The sequence below is a fragment of the Colius striatus genome, chromosome 9 (genome assembly GCF_028858725.1).
Source record: "Colius striatus isolate bColStr4 chromosome 9, bColStr4.1.hap1, whole genome shotgun sequence".
NCBI classification, from domain to species: domain Eukaryota; kingdom Metazoa; phylum Chordata; class Aves; order Coliiformes; family Coliidae; genus Colius; species Colius striatus.
In genome coordinates this window covers 5,559,257-5,572,101 of record NC_084767.1, presented here as the reverse complement: position 1 = coordinate 5,572,101, position 12,845 = coordinate 5,559,257, and positions in this window count along the sequence as shown.

The window sequence follows — 12,845 nt, the reverse complement described above, 5'->3', positions numbered from 1 at the left end:
TTTCTAACTGACATCACCAGGCTTTGATTGGCCTGTGGGATGTTTGGCATTTCAAAGTTGGGGTAGGAATTAAAGATTAAGGTGCCAGATTCATTATGGGTCTTAATTTTTTTGATCACCGCTTCCAAATAAACATTTCAGATGACTCAATCTATTGGTGCCAGTGATGGATGTGAGTATTAACAAGAGATTGCAACACTTTGCAGTGAGTTGGCAAGAGCATGGCCAGCTACAATGAAAGCAAACTGGAGCTCTATGACTGATTTCTCCCTCTCTCTGGATAAAAAAGTAGATTCAGCATTCTATGACATCCCCACTGCAGTGATTTAGCCCATGAAACTGTGCCTTTCTGCTCTTCTGCTAGTACAGTGTAATTTATTCTGACATACACAAAATATTTCTGAACCTTCACACTGTCCTGTTAAATAGAATATTATTTGAAAAGAGAGAAGGAAATTACTGCCGTGGTCCAAAATCAATCCATACCAGTTTGAATTTGCTGAAATGGTATTTAAATCTCTGGCTGTGCAAAGAGCACAGGGCTTTGAATAAATCTCATAACTGGAAAGAATCAAACTGGTAAGGATAAGACTATACATCAGGAGTCAGCAACCCATCCAGGGATTGTCTTAACCTTTCCTACAAGAGACTTTATTTGCCAGCTAAAATAAATCTACAGGAATTGGACCTCCTTACAAGTTTTGAGCTGCTACTGATCAGTGACAAGGTACTACCTTGTGTCTGTATGAGGCAGGGGTTTCTGGCTTCCACACAGCTCTGAACTTAGTGGGAGCCAGGACTAGGAACATTTACTTTTCAGGAATGCTGTGATTCCCAATTCTAGTCCCTGGCCAGATCTGTAGTGTACCATCCAAAACCTATCTGCTGCCTTTGGCTCCTGTCCCATGCGGTTGCTGTTCCAAAATTACTGACAATTTTCCCTTAGCATCACATTTTTAAATAGAGTTCCTTGACTTTGATGAAACGTGCCATCTTACTGACTTCATGGGAAGAAGTGTGAGAAAAATGAACAGATTTTACCACATAAATGTTCTAGCTGCATCTCCTCGGATCTGGAGACACTTTGGATCTCTCAGAACTTTGTAACTGGAGGCTATTCAGCATTTTGTTTCTTCCAACACAATATCAGGGAAAAGATGCAACTCCTCAGAACCCCAGTTCATTTAGGGGTGATTATTCCCTTATGAATCTTTACCCTAGATCTAGCAAGAAGGGTGAGCTTTCCCATGGTCCTACTTTCTTAAAAATGGGGTTGTCCCCAGGAGTCCTTTTTAGCGGAGTGACCTTTCAGCATCATGATGTTTAGGATTGTTTCCCCTGACATTAGCCCTGAACAAGCTGCAACTCAGTGAAAGTCTGTGAAACTCTCTCCTGTGTGGCTGCTCCTCAATGCCACTATGAAGTAAAATCCCAAAGGCTTCACTGAATTTCAGGGAACAGACACCTCTCAGGAGAATATGAGACTTCATTCACCATCAGGGGACCAGTCCTTGAGACAGCAGATGAAGAAGGAGACTTTCTAATCCCTCACTAGATATCGACATAGTCAAAGAACATGATTTCTGTCTTTAAGGTTCCCAAGTGCTGTCTGTATGTCTGTTTCTCCTCTTTACACTTTAACTTTCCTTATAGGAGTCTTGTGTTCATTCATTATTTTAGGTTTGGAAAATACAAGAACAGTTTGTGTTACATTATTTTTACACATACGCATTTTACTAAACACATGGAGATCATAGGGCAGTTGCCAGTTAGTGCCACTAAAGCCTACTTGTTCAAACACAGAACGTGGTACTGCTTTAATCAGTCTCTTAGAACCTCTAATTCATGGCTGTAAGTGGAACTGTGTGAATAGCTGGAGATTGAATATATACAAAAAACGAAAATCAGTATCATTAGTTTAAGTGAACACCTGTTGAAAAACTCAAGAACATATAATCCTGAGTAAGTAGATACATTTGGGTAAGTTCAGCAGTGGAAGCCTTAGCTTGTAATGTTGAGATTTGCTCCCTGTTTTGAATGAGGTGAGCACACAGCAGAATCTGGGGTCACAGAGTACCTCCAGTGGAACGCTTTAATGCCACAACACTTTTATTGAGCCAGGCATAAATTGGAGAGATAAAGTCAGAGAAAGAATCTATATCAGTGCTTTCCTCCATCAAGAACTTCTTTAACTTTCCATTTTTTTCCCTGTTTCTTACCAAACTGACAACATGATAATGATGATATTATCTGGTATGATCAACACACTCAAGTCTAATGTAGCATGCCAAAAGAAAAGCTGCAGGAAGTGAAGAATGTTGTGTTGACTCTAGCCTTCTCAGTACTGATAAAAGAAATATAGAGAGGACCAATGTCAAAGAAAAGATATGTTCATTTGTTTCTGACACAAAAGATTTCTGGTAGATTTTAGAAAGCAATTTTTTCTTACTGCTGTCAAGATCAACTTAGATTTTGCCTACCTTTTATAGCTAGGAGAACTATTATAGATGACAAGAGGGGAACTAGGAAGAGTAGAGCATTTTATTCAGTTTGTTAAAAGCAGGCAATTTTAAAATCCATAATAGTTACTTCATATTTTGCAGCAATGCCTGATTTGCAGTTACTGAAATTACTTTTCTCTTTCAATAAAGTAACAGAAATTCATAGCTCAATAGCCTTGAGTTCACTGAAACATCTTCTAACACGATCAAAGACATTTTCATCATATTTCCCAGCGTAACATGTTCATAAAATGTAACAACAGATATACAATAGTTTAAATATTACAGGCCTGCTGATTTTGTGCTCAACAAACTCTTGAGAACAATACCTGGCAACCAAAACACACAGTGGGAGTTTATAGCTCCAGTATGTATGGCCACATTTTCAAGATGTCTCTACACACATCTAGGCATCTAATCTGTGTGCATGATTACAGTGATTTCAGGGACACACTGGGTGACACTTTACTGCTGAATTTCCTCTGTTTGCTCATTTGCTTGATTTCTATGAAAAAAGCAACAAAGCTGAGCATAAGGAAAAGGATGTACCTGCACTTTGAAAAAATGATCCTTAAAGTATTCTGGCTCTTGTGATAAGTAAAAGCAGATCTTTTCTTGTTAAATCTTGCACTCCTTCATGCTTGTGATACTCAGTTTTTGTCTTTGTGGGTAACAATTTTCTAATATTTCATTCAAGAAAGTTACATTGTTTTTCTAAATATTTCCATGAACTGTGAGTGATTCTAGTCCTGATCTCCCCTTGTGAACATTTCTTGTTTACATCCCAGAAATATGTGTATTTTCCTGTGTAACTTTGAGATGATCCTAAACTTGTTTAGTCTCACATGCCATTCTGGTTTATAATATTTAATTATAATATTAATCTGAGCCTGAAGGGAGGTTTAAATTTTGCCAGTAGATGGAGGAAGCAAAACCCTGGATTCAAACAGACACAGCCTATGAGGATATGCACTTGAATTTTGCAGTCTTTAGACACTCTTCAATACTAATATTTACAACAGAAGATTCACAAGGTAGAGCCAACTGAGGCCCACAAGCTGAGCAATTTATATGCTTGCTGCTTGTTTTTCACAGAACGTCTAAGCTTTGCAGAAGAAGCACAGCAGGACTAGAGAGAGCAAATGGGATTATGAATTCTACATGTTAAAAGGAACTTTTCTCTGTAGGCTGTTCAGGGCTTGCTGTGCTGCTCACGTGAGCGCACCTCCTCTCCATGAAGTGTTGCACTAAGATCCCCAAGCTGGACTTTTACCTAGTCGTGACAGCAGGAGCCTAGGTTTTTGGTTGACAAGGGCTAATTTGCATGCAGAGTGTCTACTTACTGGCAACTCCTGATGTATTTTAGAAGTATGCAATCCTTGAGGGAAAAATTGGGCTTGTGCTGCCTAAGACAGTAATAGTGTAAATGAACAGGCATAGAACAGAAGTTATGTAGATGTTAAGGTGCTTCAAGCCATGTTGGGTGGAGAACTGATACGATATCAGGGCTACAAGGATGCATAAAGATTAGTGTACTCACAGTTTGGGTATAACTGGCTTGTACTGCAACTGAGTACCCTTTGTGCTGCTAAAACTCTGCATGCTGGAGAATAGCTTCTCTTTTATTTTTCTAATATTAAATACATGGGTAAACTCATGTGTTTTGTACAAGAGGTGAATTGTTTTAAAACTGAAGACTGAATTTAAGAGTATCTACTAAAATTATCATGTTATATCAGGAAGCCTTCAGTCAAAGGAAAAGGTACTTTTCACAGCTTTCTCTTTTTTTATAGGTTTGAGTCCTGGGTTGCCTGAACAACAGTCTCTCTTTTCAAAAATAAAACATAATAAAACTTGTAAGGCACATGAATTTCTATGGAAACTGAATTGCCACTTTATGGACTAAAAGATTAAGGAGGTGATATTTAAAGGCATGTGCAGAATTCAATTAGTTAACATCTTTTTCTTTAAGCTTGCCAATCAGCTGCACTTCATGGATCATACTGTGGAAAAGAAATGTTTCAAGAAAACAAACTGAGCTTCAGGAACTCTTCACTCCTGGAGGAGAACGAATTGAAACTGAACACAGGATATCTAAGTTCTTTTGCTGCCTTAAGAAAAAGTCTTCCTAGTTTAAAGAGCTTGAATTTGTGGTGTGTCAAATCCATGGAACTCATATCTGGGTTTGTATGTGTGACTCTCACCTGGAGCAGAAGTCCAATAGATGGCGATGTGGGCTTTTCAAAACCAGGTCCCCATTTCTTTCCTTGTGAAACTGATCCAGTTCTTATTGAAACCAGCTCTGGAGCTCCGCTGGCTCACAACAGTACAGCACTGGACTCTAAGTTAACTAGAAGAAGGAGATGAACTGTTCCATAATTACCTCAGACTCCAGAGCATATGCAAAATTTACTTTTGGAAATAGTTTTTTTGATCTTTACAAAGAAGAAACCAAAGCTCAACAAATCAAGCAAAAGAAAAATAATTATCATTTCCCAGAGGTTATATAAAGTTCAGCCTCTTTGCTAGAATTTAACATTTGTGCACAAGTCTCAGTGGAATCAAATTATTGTGCTTCCCAAAGAACATCTTAAAGGAAATGGTGAAATAGGCAATTAAAGACTTTTGAACCAGGACTATAAATTAAAGTTTTACTACATCCGCTTTTTAGCTTGTCTTATTAAAGAAATTGTGAAGGATTCTTATTAATTTTCAACATCCAATCTCTTTTTTTCCATCTTGGCTGGAGTCCTGTAAAGATGATAGGAATTACTAGGTAGCATGTTCTTCATTGGTCAAGTTAATATACTTTGACATAAGAAATATCAAGTACCAACAGCAGATTTCCTTTCCTTGTTGCATTCCACTTATCTGAATGACCCTTTCCCAGTATTTTTTCAAGGCTTCTGTTGTTTTCATCAGTTTGATTCAAGTTCACAGGGTATAAAATAAGAGTACAACCTGATAATTGAGACTATTCTTTGCCTTCATCATTATATCACTCTTCACATGTTTTGTAGAGGCAGGATGCTCATTGTTCAAATGAATTTGTCTCATTTGAGCTCATATCTATGCCCGTTCACATCATACAGTATCTAAAGCAGGATTTGCCATAAAGAAGTCACTGATCCATTGGGTGGGTTTGTGTGCCCTACCAGTAAACTTCATTTTGGGCATTCTGCTTCTTGTACCGGTTTCCGACTCACCCGCTCAACAACATTAAGGGAAAAGAGAAGTGACCAAACCTTGTTTGTAATCTCTATGGAGTTCACTGGTTTGGGGAATAAATAAACCCTGCGACTTTAACACGAAGCCAGCGCTTGGTTAAAAACAGCAATAAGCATATCATTGTGAATGACTAAAAAGCAGAAGAAAAATGTTTCAGATGAGTCTTATCAGAACTATACACTCAACTTTGAATGTGATATGTGTAAACTTGCAGGTACTCTAGGAAAAAGCCAAATCATAGATTACAACTGAGTATAAATGAACTTAACCCTATGCTTTTGTGGCATAGGTTAAGACAGCAGAGGAATGCGATACATCTGCCCACGTTGTAGTGACATAAATTGACACAACAGCCTTGCTTTTCTCCAAAGGGAAGCTTTGCTTATCTCCTCGGTTATAAACCAATAAGATTAAGGTGGTGTAATCAGTTATCCTGTGACCATTAGGATGAATAAAGGCTCATTTATGAATGTGTAACCTTTATCTCTTAACACTTCTCCATTTCACTTGGTATTTTCAACACCTTCATTTGTTGTCCATGTTGTCCTCCCACATGCCCTGTTCCACATTGCCCTGTCTTACCAGGCAAACGAGAGCATATGGATTAGCTTCCTCTGGGCTGTGTGTGTGCTGGCTAACTAGTCAGCATGTGCCAGCTTCGTAGCCAGCAAGCTTTGAAATTAGTCAAGGGACAGACTTAAGAAAACTCTTCTGCTGAGAGGAGGTAATAATTTGGGTCCCCTCTATCATGCCACAGATTTCCATAATACAGAATTGTCTGTCTTAATTTAACTTGTTGAATTTGTTAGAAATCAATTAAGAGGTGCAAAGCTAATAAGAAGATGAGAAAGGAAGCTGACAGATGGACAGACAATGATTGTGTGCGCCTCATTTCTTTAAAATACCAGAGTAAAGATTCTTGCAAGTTAATGAGCTATATGTTATTTGCAAACTTTAATATATATTCATATATTCCTTTCCAATTAAAGGTGAAAGCAGCTTTCCATACTATATTGGAATAAGATCTCTGTTCCTGAGTTTGGAATTTTCTATGAATAGGCTAAGGCATATCTATTTTTATATCTAGATTTCATTCTGTTTCCCAGAAAATGTTACATACTGTCCAGTATATATTAACTTTATTGATGCCTTTCAAACATTGTGCTTGTTCTCAGCCGGCTGGCACCCGAGCAGGAGGATGGAATCAAAGATTTCGGCACATTTTCCCACAGAAAGCATGGTTAATGGTGCTTTGATTACTTTGTGTTCAGAGAGAAATTTCTCTTCCATTTCATAGACAAACTAATAATTACACATCCCAAGAGTATGATGAGGGAGTTTAGAGTTGTTTGTGTGTATGTTTATACAAACCTAAAATAGTAAGCAATGGATAGAGAGCTTAAGAAGACACATCATTTCTGTCTGCTTATAATATCAGCTGAACAGATGCCTCTGATGAGCAACTTGTATGTAAAATAGCTGTTCCACTTTCTTAGAATCATAGAATGGTAGGGGTTGGAAGGGACCTTTAGAGATCATCTAGTCCAACCCCCCTGCAGAAGCAGGGTCACCTAGATCAGGTCCCAGAGGAACATGTCCAGGTGGGTCTTGAAGACCTCCAAGGAAGGAGACTCCACAACCCTCTGAGCAGCCTGTTCCACTGCTCTGTCACTCTCACGGTGAAATAGGTTTTTCTTATGTTTAAGTGGAACTTTTTTTGTTCCAACTCCATCCCATTACCCCTTGTCCTGTTACTATCTACTATAGAAAAGAGGGATGTCCCAACCTCCTGACACCCACCCTTTAGATATTTATAAATGTTAATAAGATCACCCCTCAATCTCCTCTTCTCCAGACTAAACAGCCCCAGTTCCCACAGTCTTTCCTTGTATGAAAGATGTTCTATACACTTGATCATCTTGGTGGCCCTGTGCTGGACTCTCTCCAGCACTTCCCTGTCCCTCTTGAGCTGAGGAGCCCAGAACTGGACACAGGACTCCAGATGAGGCCTCACCAGGGCAGAGTAGAGGGGGAGAAGAACCTCCCTTGACCTGCTGGCCACACTCTTCTTGATGAATCCCAGGCTGCCATTGTCCTCGTTGGCCACGAGGGCACATTGCTGGCTCATATTTAGCTTATTATCAATCAGCACTCCCAGGTCTCTCTCTGCAGAGCTGCTCTTCAGCAGTTCAACCCCCAGCCTGTCCTGGTGCATGGGGTTGTTCCTTCCCAGCTGCAGGACTCTGCACTTGTCCTTGTTGAACCTCAGGAGGTTCCTCTGTGCCCAACTCTCAAGCTGGTCGAGATCCCGCTGAATGGCAGCACAGCCTCTGGGGAATCAGCCAGTCCTCCCAGTTTGGTGTCATCGGCAAATTTGCTGTCCCCTCATCCAGGTCGTTGATGAAGATGTTGAACAAGACTGGCCCCAGTCTTCTTCTGCTAGCCTTTGGAGATTTTCTTTCATACTTGACATACTGCTGAATGCGATACACAGGTATGCTAGAAACAATTGAACTCTTGTAAAACAAGTTTGGGGAAAAATATTTGATAAAACAAAAAATATGCATGCACAAATAAAGGTTGTCTGGGATGAGAACAAAGACCAACAAAATACTTTATTGTGTGCAATGCATGGAGAGAGTTAGGTGTTTGACAGTGGGTTCTAATACAGACCTCCTGGGAGAACCTATGTTGAAAACTGCCTACTGGCATGTACTGGGAAAATGCTGGGGTGACAGGAGGCATCCTGAAACCAAAGACCTGCCCAAAGACCTTGCTGTATGCTGCAGGAAGGTATCTCCAAACCCTTGGGATCCACAGTCTAGATGTGTTCGCTGAGAGGAGACACTTTCAACTGTGTTTTGGAGGGAAGAGTAAAGCTCGCTTTTCAAAAAAACAGAGGAGGCCCAACAATTACAGAATGGCAATTGGCACAGTAGTCATTCTATAAGATGGACTCATAGATTCCATTTTCTATGCATTAAGCCCCAGAGAAAAGGTTTTGTTTCCTGTAGAAGGCATACCATTGTATGGCTGAGACCTCCAGATGTGTTGTGCCAGAGGGAGGGAATCATATGGCCATATGAAAGGCAGGAGCACTGTTCTCTGCTCCTTGCTCTGTCTGTTCAGAGTATTATATAGCCTGGAGGTGAAAAAAAACCCAGTCATTAAGGCAGAGGCTGGAATTTTCCTTGATTAGTCCTCCCTTGACCAGTGTGTTACTGGTTCAAGGGTTTTTACTGATCTTGGGATCATGACTTACCTTTTGCATGAATTACATATTTCATGAGGAAGATGACTGATACCTCTTCCAGTCCTAAAAGAGTCATATTAGGTGGAGACAGTTAGTGGTTCCCTTAAGGTGACTTGAACTAACATGATGTGTCTTCATATTCTGAAGTGTTTATTTTTTATTACTTCAGGATGAAAATGCTGTTTCTTTGTCTGATGCATCCCTGTGATACCTTGTTCCACTCTACGAAGTGTGTCAGCGATAGCACTGCCAGCATGGTTTGGAAAAAAAAGGTAAACACATCTTTTGTTGAGTGTATCAAAACAGAATCCAGATGATTCTTATGGGAAAGTGCTGGTTAGTCTGTGGCCACTAACAGGAATAAGCAGTTGTTAGTACACCAATACTTTCATACCATAGCTGTTGTGGATTATCATGTCCCGTTTTGTGCAATGTTATGCTCATTTGTATCAGGTAAAAATAAAGCACAGAAACTGAGAGGGAGCACATCTGTTGAGTAGAAAGTTGCTGTTTTTACATTGTTTCAACTAAAACTGCACTTTATAATATTAATGTTGCCTCTTCTCTCCCTGTCACATTTGGAAAGATAATAGAGAACTGTGTTTCCAAAGAGTAAAGCATGTTGAATGCTTGAGAATTTCACTCAGTTGGATTGATTTTACCATAACTATTTTCAAAAATAAGAAGCACTTCTGTGATAGCTGAGTGCATTGAAGGCTAATGGGTTTAATTTATGTGCAGCTGGGCTGTAACAATACTCTGTGAGCCATTACAGCTATGCCTCTCAGCAGAATGGCTTTGTACAAGCCCCTAGTTAGTGATTAATTTCCACACAGTAGCTTAACCTGGAGAAATACACAGTGTTTTATGAACATCTTATGTGCTAAATGGCAAACAAAGAGTCTGGAGACAAATCTATTTGGGTTCAACAGGAGATCTGTTAATATGCATTAAAAATATGCATGATGGAGCATAGTTGCATCTGACAGACCACCATCATGTGCCAATTGCCCTTTCAATAGATTGTGGATGTTCTGCTTGTCAAATTAATTTTGGCTGTACTAAAAAAAAATGGGCTAATCTGGGCTCATCCTGCAAGGTTTGATGATGATGCCCTGTTCCCAACAGTTTTTCCTTTAAAGGAAAACATTGCAACAAGTAAAGGACTAACAAAGTGAAGAGGGTGTTTTGTATGTCCTCATTTGGATTGGCTTTGCCTGGTGGTGATCGTAGAAGATTCAGTGTTAAAGATATTCAAAATAGATTCGTTCTAGAGAAGTCATGTGGCCTTTCAAGGGCTTCTTCATATTTCAAGGTGTCATATCAGACTTTCTCTGCAATTTTTGTGGTCCCTCCCTCAGATCCACGTATTTTTTCCCCATTTTTACAACCAATTTTGTTGTGTGTATCTTCAGTGAAACTGTGGCTGGAGGTGAAGTAGGTATTTGTTGACAGCTTATGAGTAGTTGTGACAGAATTCTTTTGATGCCTTGCATAATTTAGCATGTTTACATGGATGCCACCCCACTGGTATAGTGTTGCTAAGAACAGGCTCTGTGTGACTCTATGAAGATGGGAATTCATGAGACAAAAAGCAGAGAGCTTAGAAGATGAACAGTAATCTATTTGGGAAGAGGCATGTAATATACATGGCTATGGAGAGCCTGGCATGGCCAGATATGTACATGACCCAGAAAAAAAGCTTCGAGAGATGTATTTTGGAGAAATATTAGGAATTCTATCTTATAGTCATTACAGGTTGTAGGGTCTCCAGTCTTAACATAGAATTGCATAAGGGTTAAGAATGAGACAGTTTGTTAAAATGATAGCTGAAGTACATATTGGGTATTGCCTGAACTTGTTCTCACTTCTTTCTGTTATCATTGGTTGCTGTGCTGGAGCCTACAGTTTGTTATTCCTTCATCTCTCTGATGCTAGAGATTGTCTGAGACAATCCCTTAGGATGTGGCCTAATGAATATGCTAAGAAAAGCAGGCCTAATGTGAATGTCTTAGAAATGACAAAGTATATTTATTTTGATTGCCTGTGATTATTTCCAACTTCTTGTTTTTCAGCTTCAACATGGTGAATAAACTTTTCCCCTTCTTGTTTTCCCTAGCATCAGAAATCCCAAAGCAGAGCTTCTCTGTTTCCTGTTTTCTTGCCCAGGCAGCATAACCTAGTCATGTCCCCTGGGAGGTTGCCCTTAACATACTTTCATCAACTTGAGGAAGAGAAGCACTACAGGGTAGAGGTTTTGTGTCTCTTGATCCCCCTGTGTTTTGCAGGTGGTTCAAATGTGCCTCCCATGTTAGGCAGCACATGGGAATAGCAGCAGTACTGTGGCTGGCTGGATCAGAGCAGGGGTGGATCAGTCTGTGTTGCTGTTTCTACAGAGTCGAGCAGCCTTCCCAGCTCAAGCTTACTGAGAGTAATGTAACTCTTGGGGAAAAATCTTGCTGTCCTGCTGTGGAATGCTTTATCCACTCTTTAAGGCTTATAGGATATGTGTTGTGGGGTTTTTTGGTCTCAGAGGATTTTGGTATAATGGTTCATAAGGTTAGAGGCACTAGATATTCTAAATGACATGGACTAATGTATGATGTTAATGCATATTGTCTCATGATCAACTAGTGTTTAGAGAAAGCTGTTTCTTCTGCACTAAAATGACTGAAATTCTCTTTGTATAGATTTAAAAATAGCTGTAAGGGAACTTTACTTGCAGTTTTTGTAACGTTACACATAAAAATGTACAAAGATGAGTATGTGTAGGTCACTTAAATATGGCATAAAAGCCTATCTGATTTCATCATTAATTAGAGAATTACATCACTATTTAAGGAGCTTAAATGGTAATCAGAGATCACACAGCCTTTACTAGGACCAGAAACTAATCATAAGAGTTATCGGTCTCTGAGAGCTACATAGTTAAGGCTCTTGAGTAATGGAATGCTATTTGTTCTGAAACCTTGCAGGAAATTCTCAAATATCACTTAGAAATTCTCTCATATGAATATTACTTGGATTTACTTTATACTATACAAGTCATGTGTGGCTCAAAACCTGACTAAGTGTGCTGTCAGGTGGTTAGATTGAACAAATTTATTTCCAGTTAACAGTAATTTTGAAGAAGCTTTACAAAACCCAGAAGTACTTAATAGACTACAGTAGGTTCCTTCCCAAACCTCTAACAATACGTTAGAAATACAGTTGTTCATGCCATTTAGAGGCCTGAAGAGAGTAGCTTCAGACTGGTACATCACACCTAGTGAGAAAATTTGTTATGGCAAACTCAACATAGAATCATAGAATGGTAGGGGTTGGAAGGGACCTTTAGAGATCATCCAGTCCAACCCTCCTGCAGAAGCAGGTTCACCTAGATCAGGTCACATAGGAACATGTCCAGCCAGGTCTTGAAGACCTCTGAGGAAGGATACTTCACAACCCCTCTGGGCAGCCTGTTCCATAGGAGCAACAAGAGTTTGTTTATGTACTTTGTAATACTTTTGCATTTTTTAAGCACTGTCTTTTTAAGAGGACATTATAGCCTTCCCTACAATCAAAATGAAGTTATTAAAATAGGAGATTGACCATAACTTCAATCAGGATAAGACTTAAAATATACTTATATGTGTCTTACTGTAACATAGGACCATGGGAAGACCTTGAAATGTGACTTTCCTATACATTTAAGCACACAAAAGGAAATGTCTCTCCCTTGGGACTTAGCATGGTTAAATTGTCCCTAAGTGGTTTTAGTACATCAGTTTATGGGTCATTCTCTGTTTCAAGTTTTAAAAGAGAGTCACTAACATTCTTAATACGGAAAATCTCTGTTGGATGAAGGAGTAAATATCAATTTT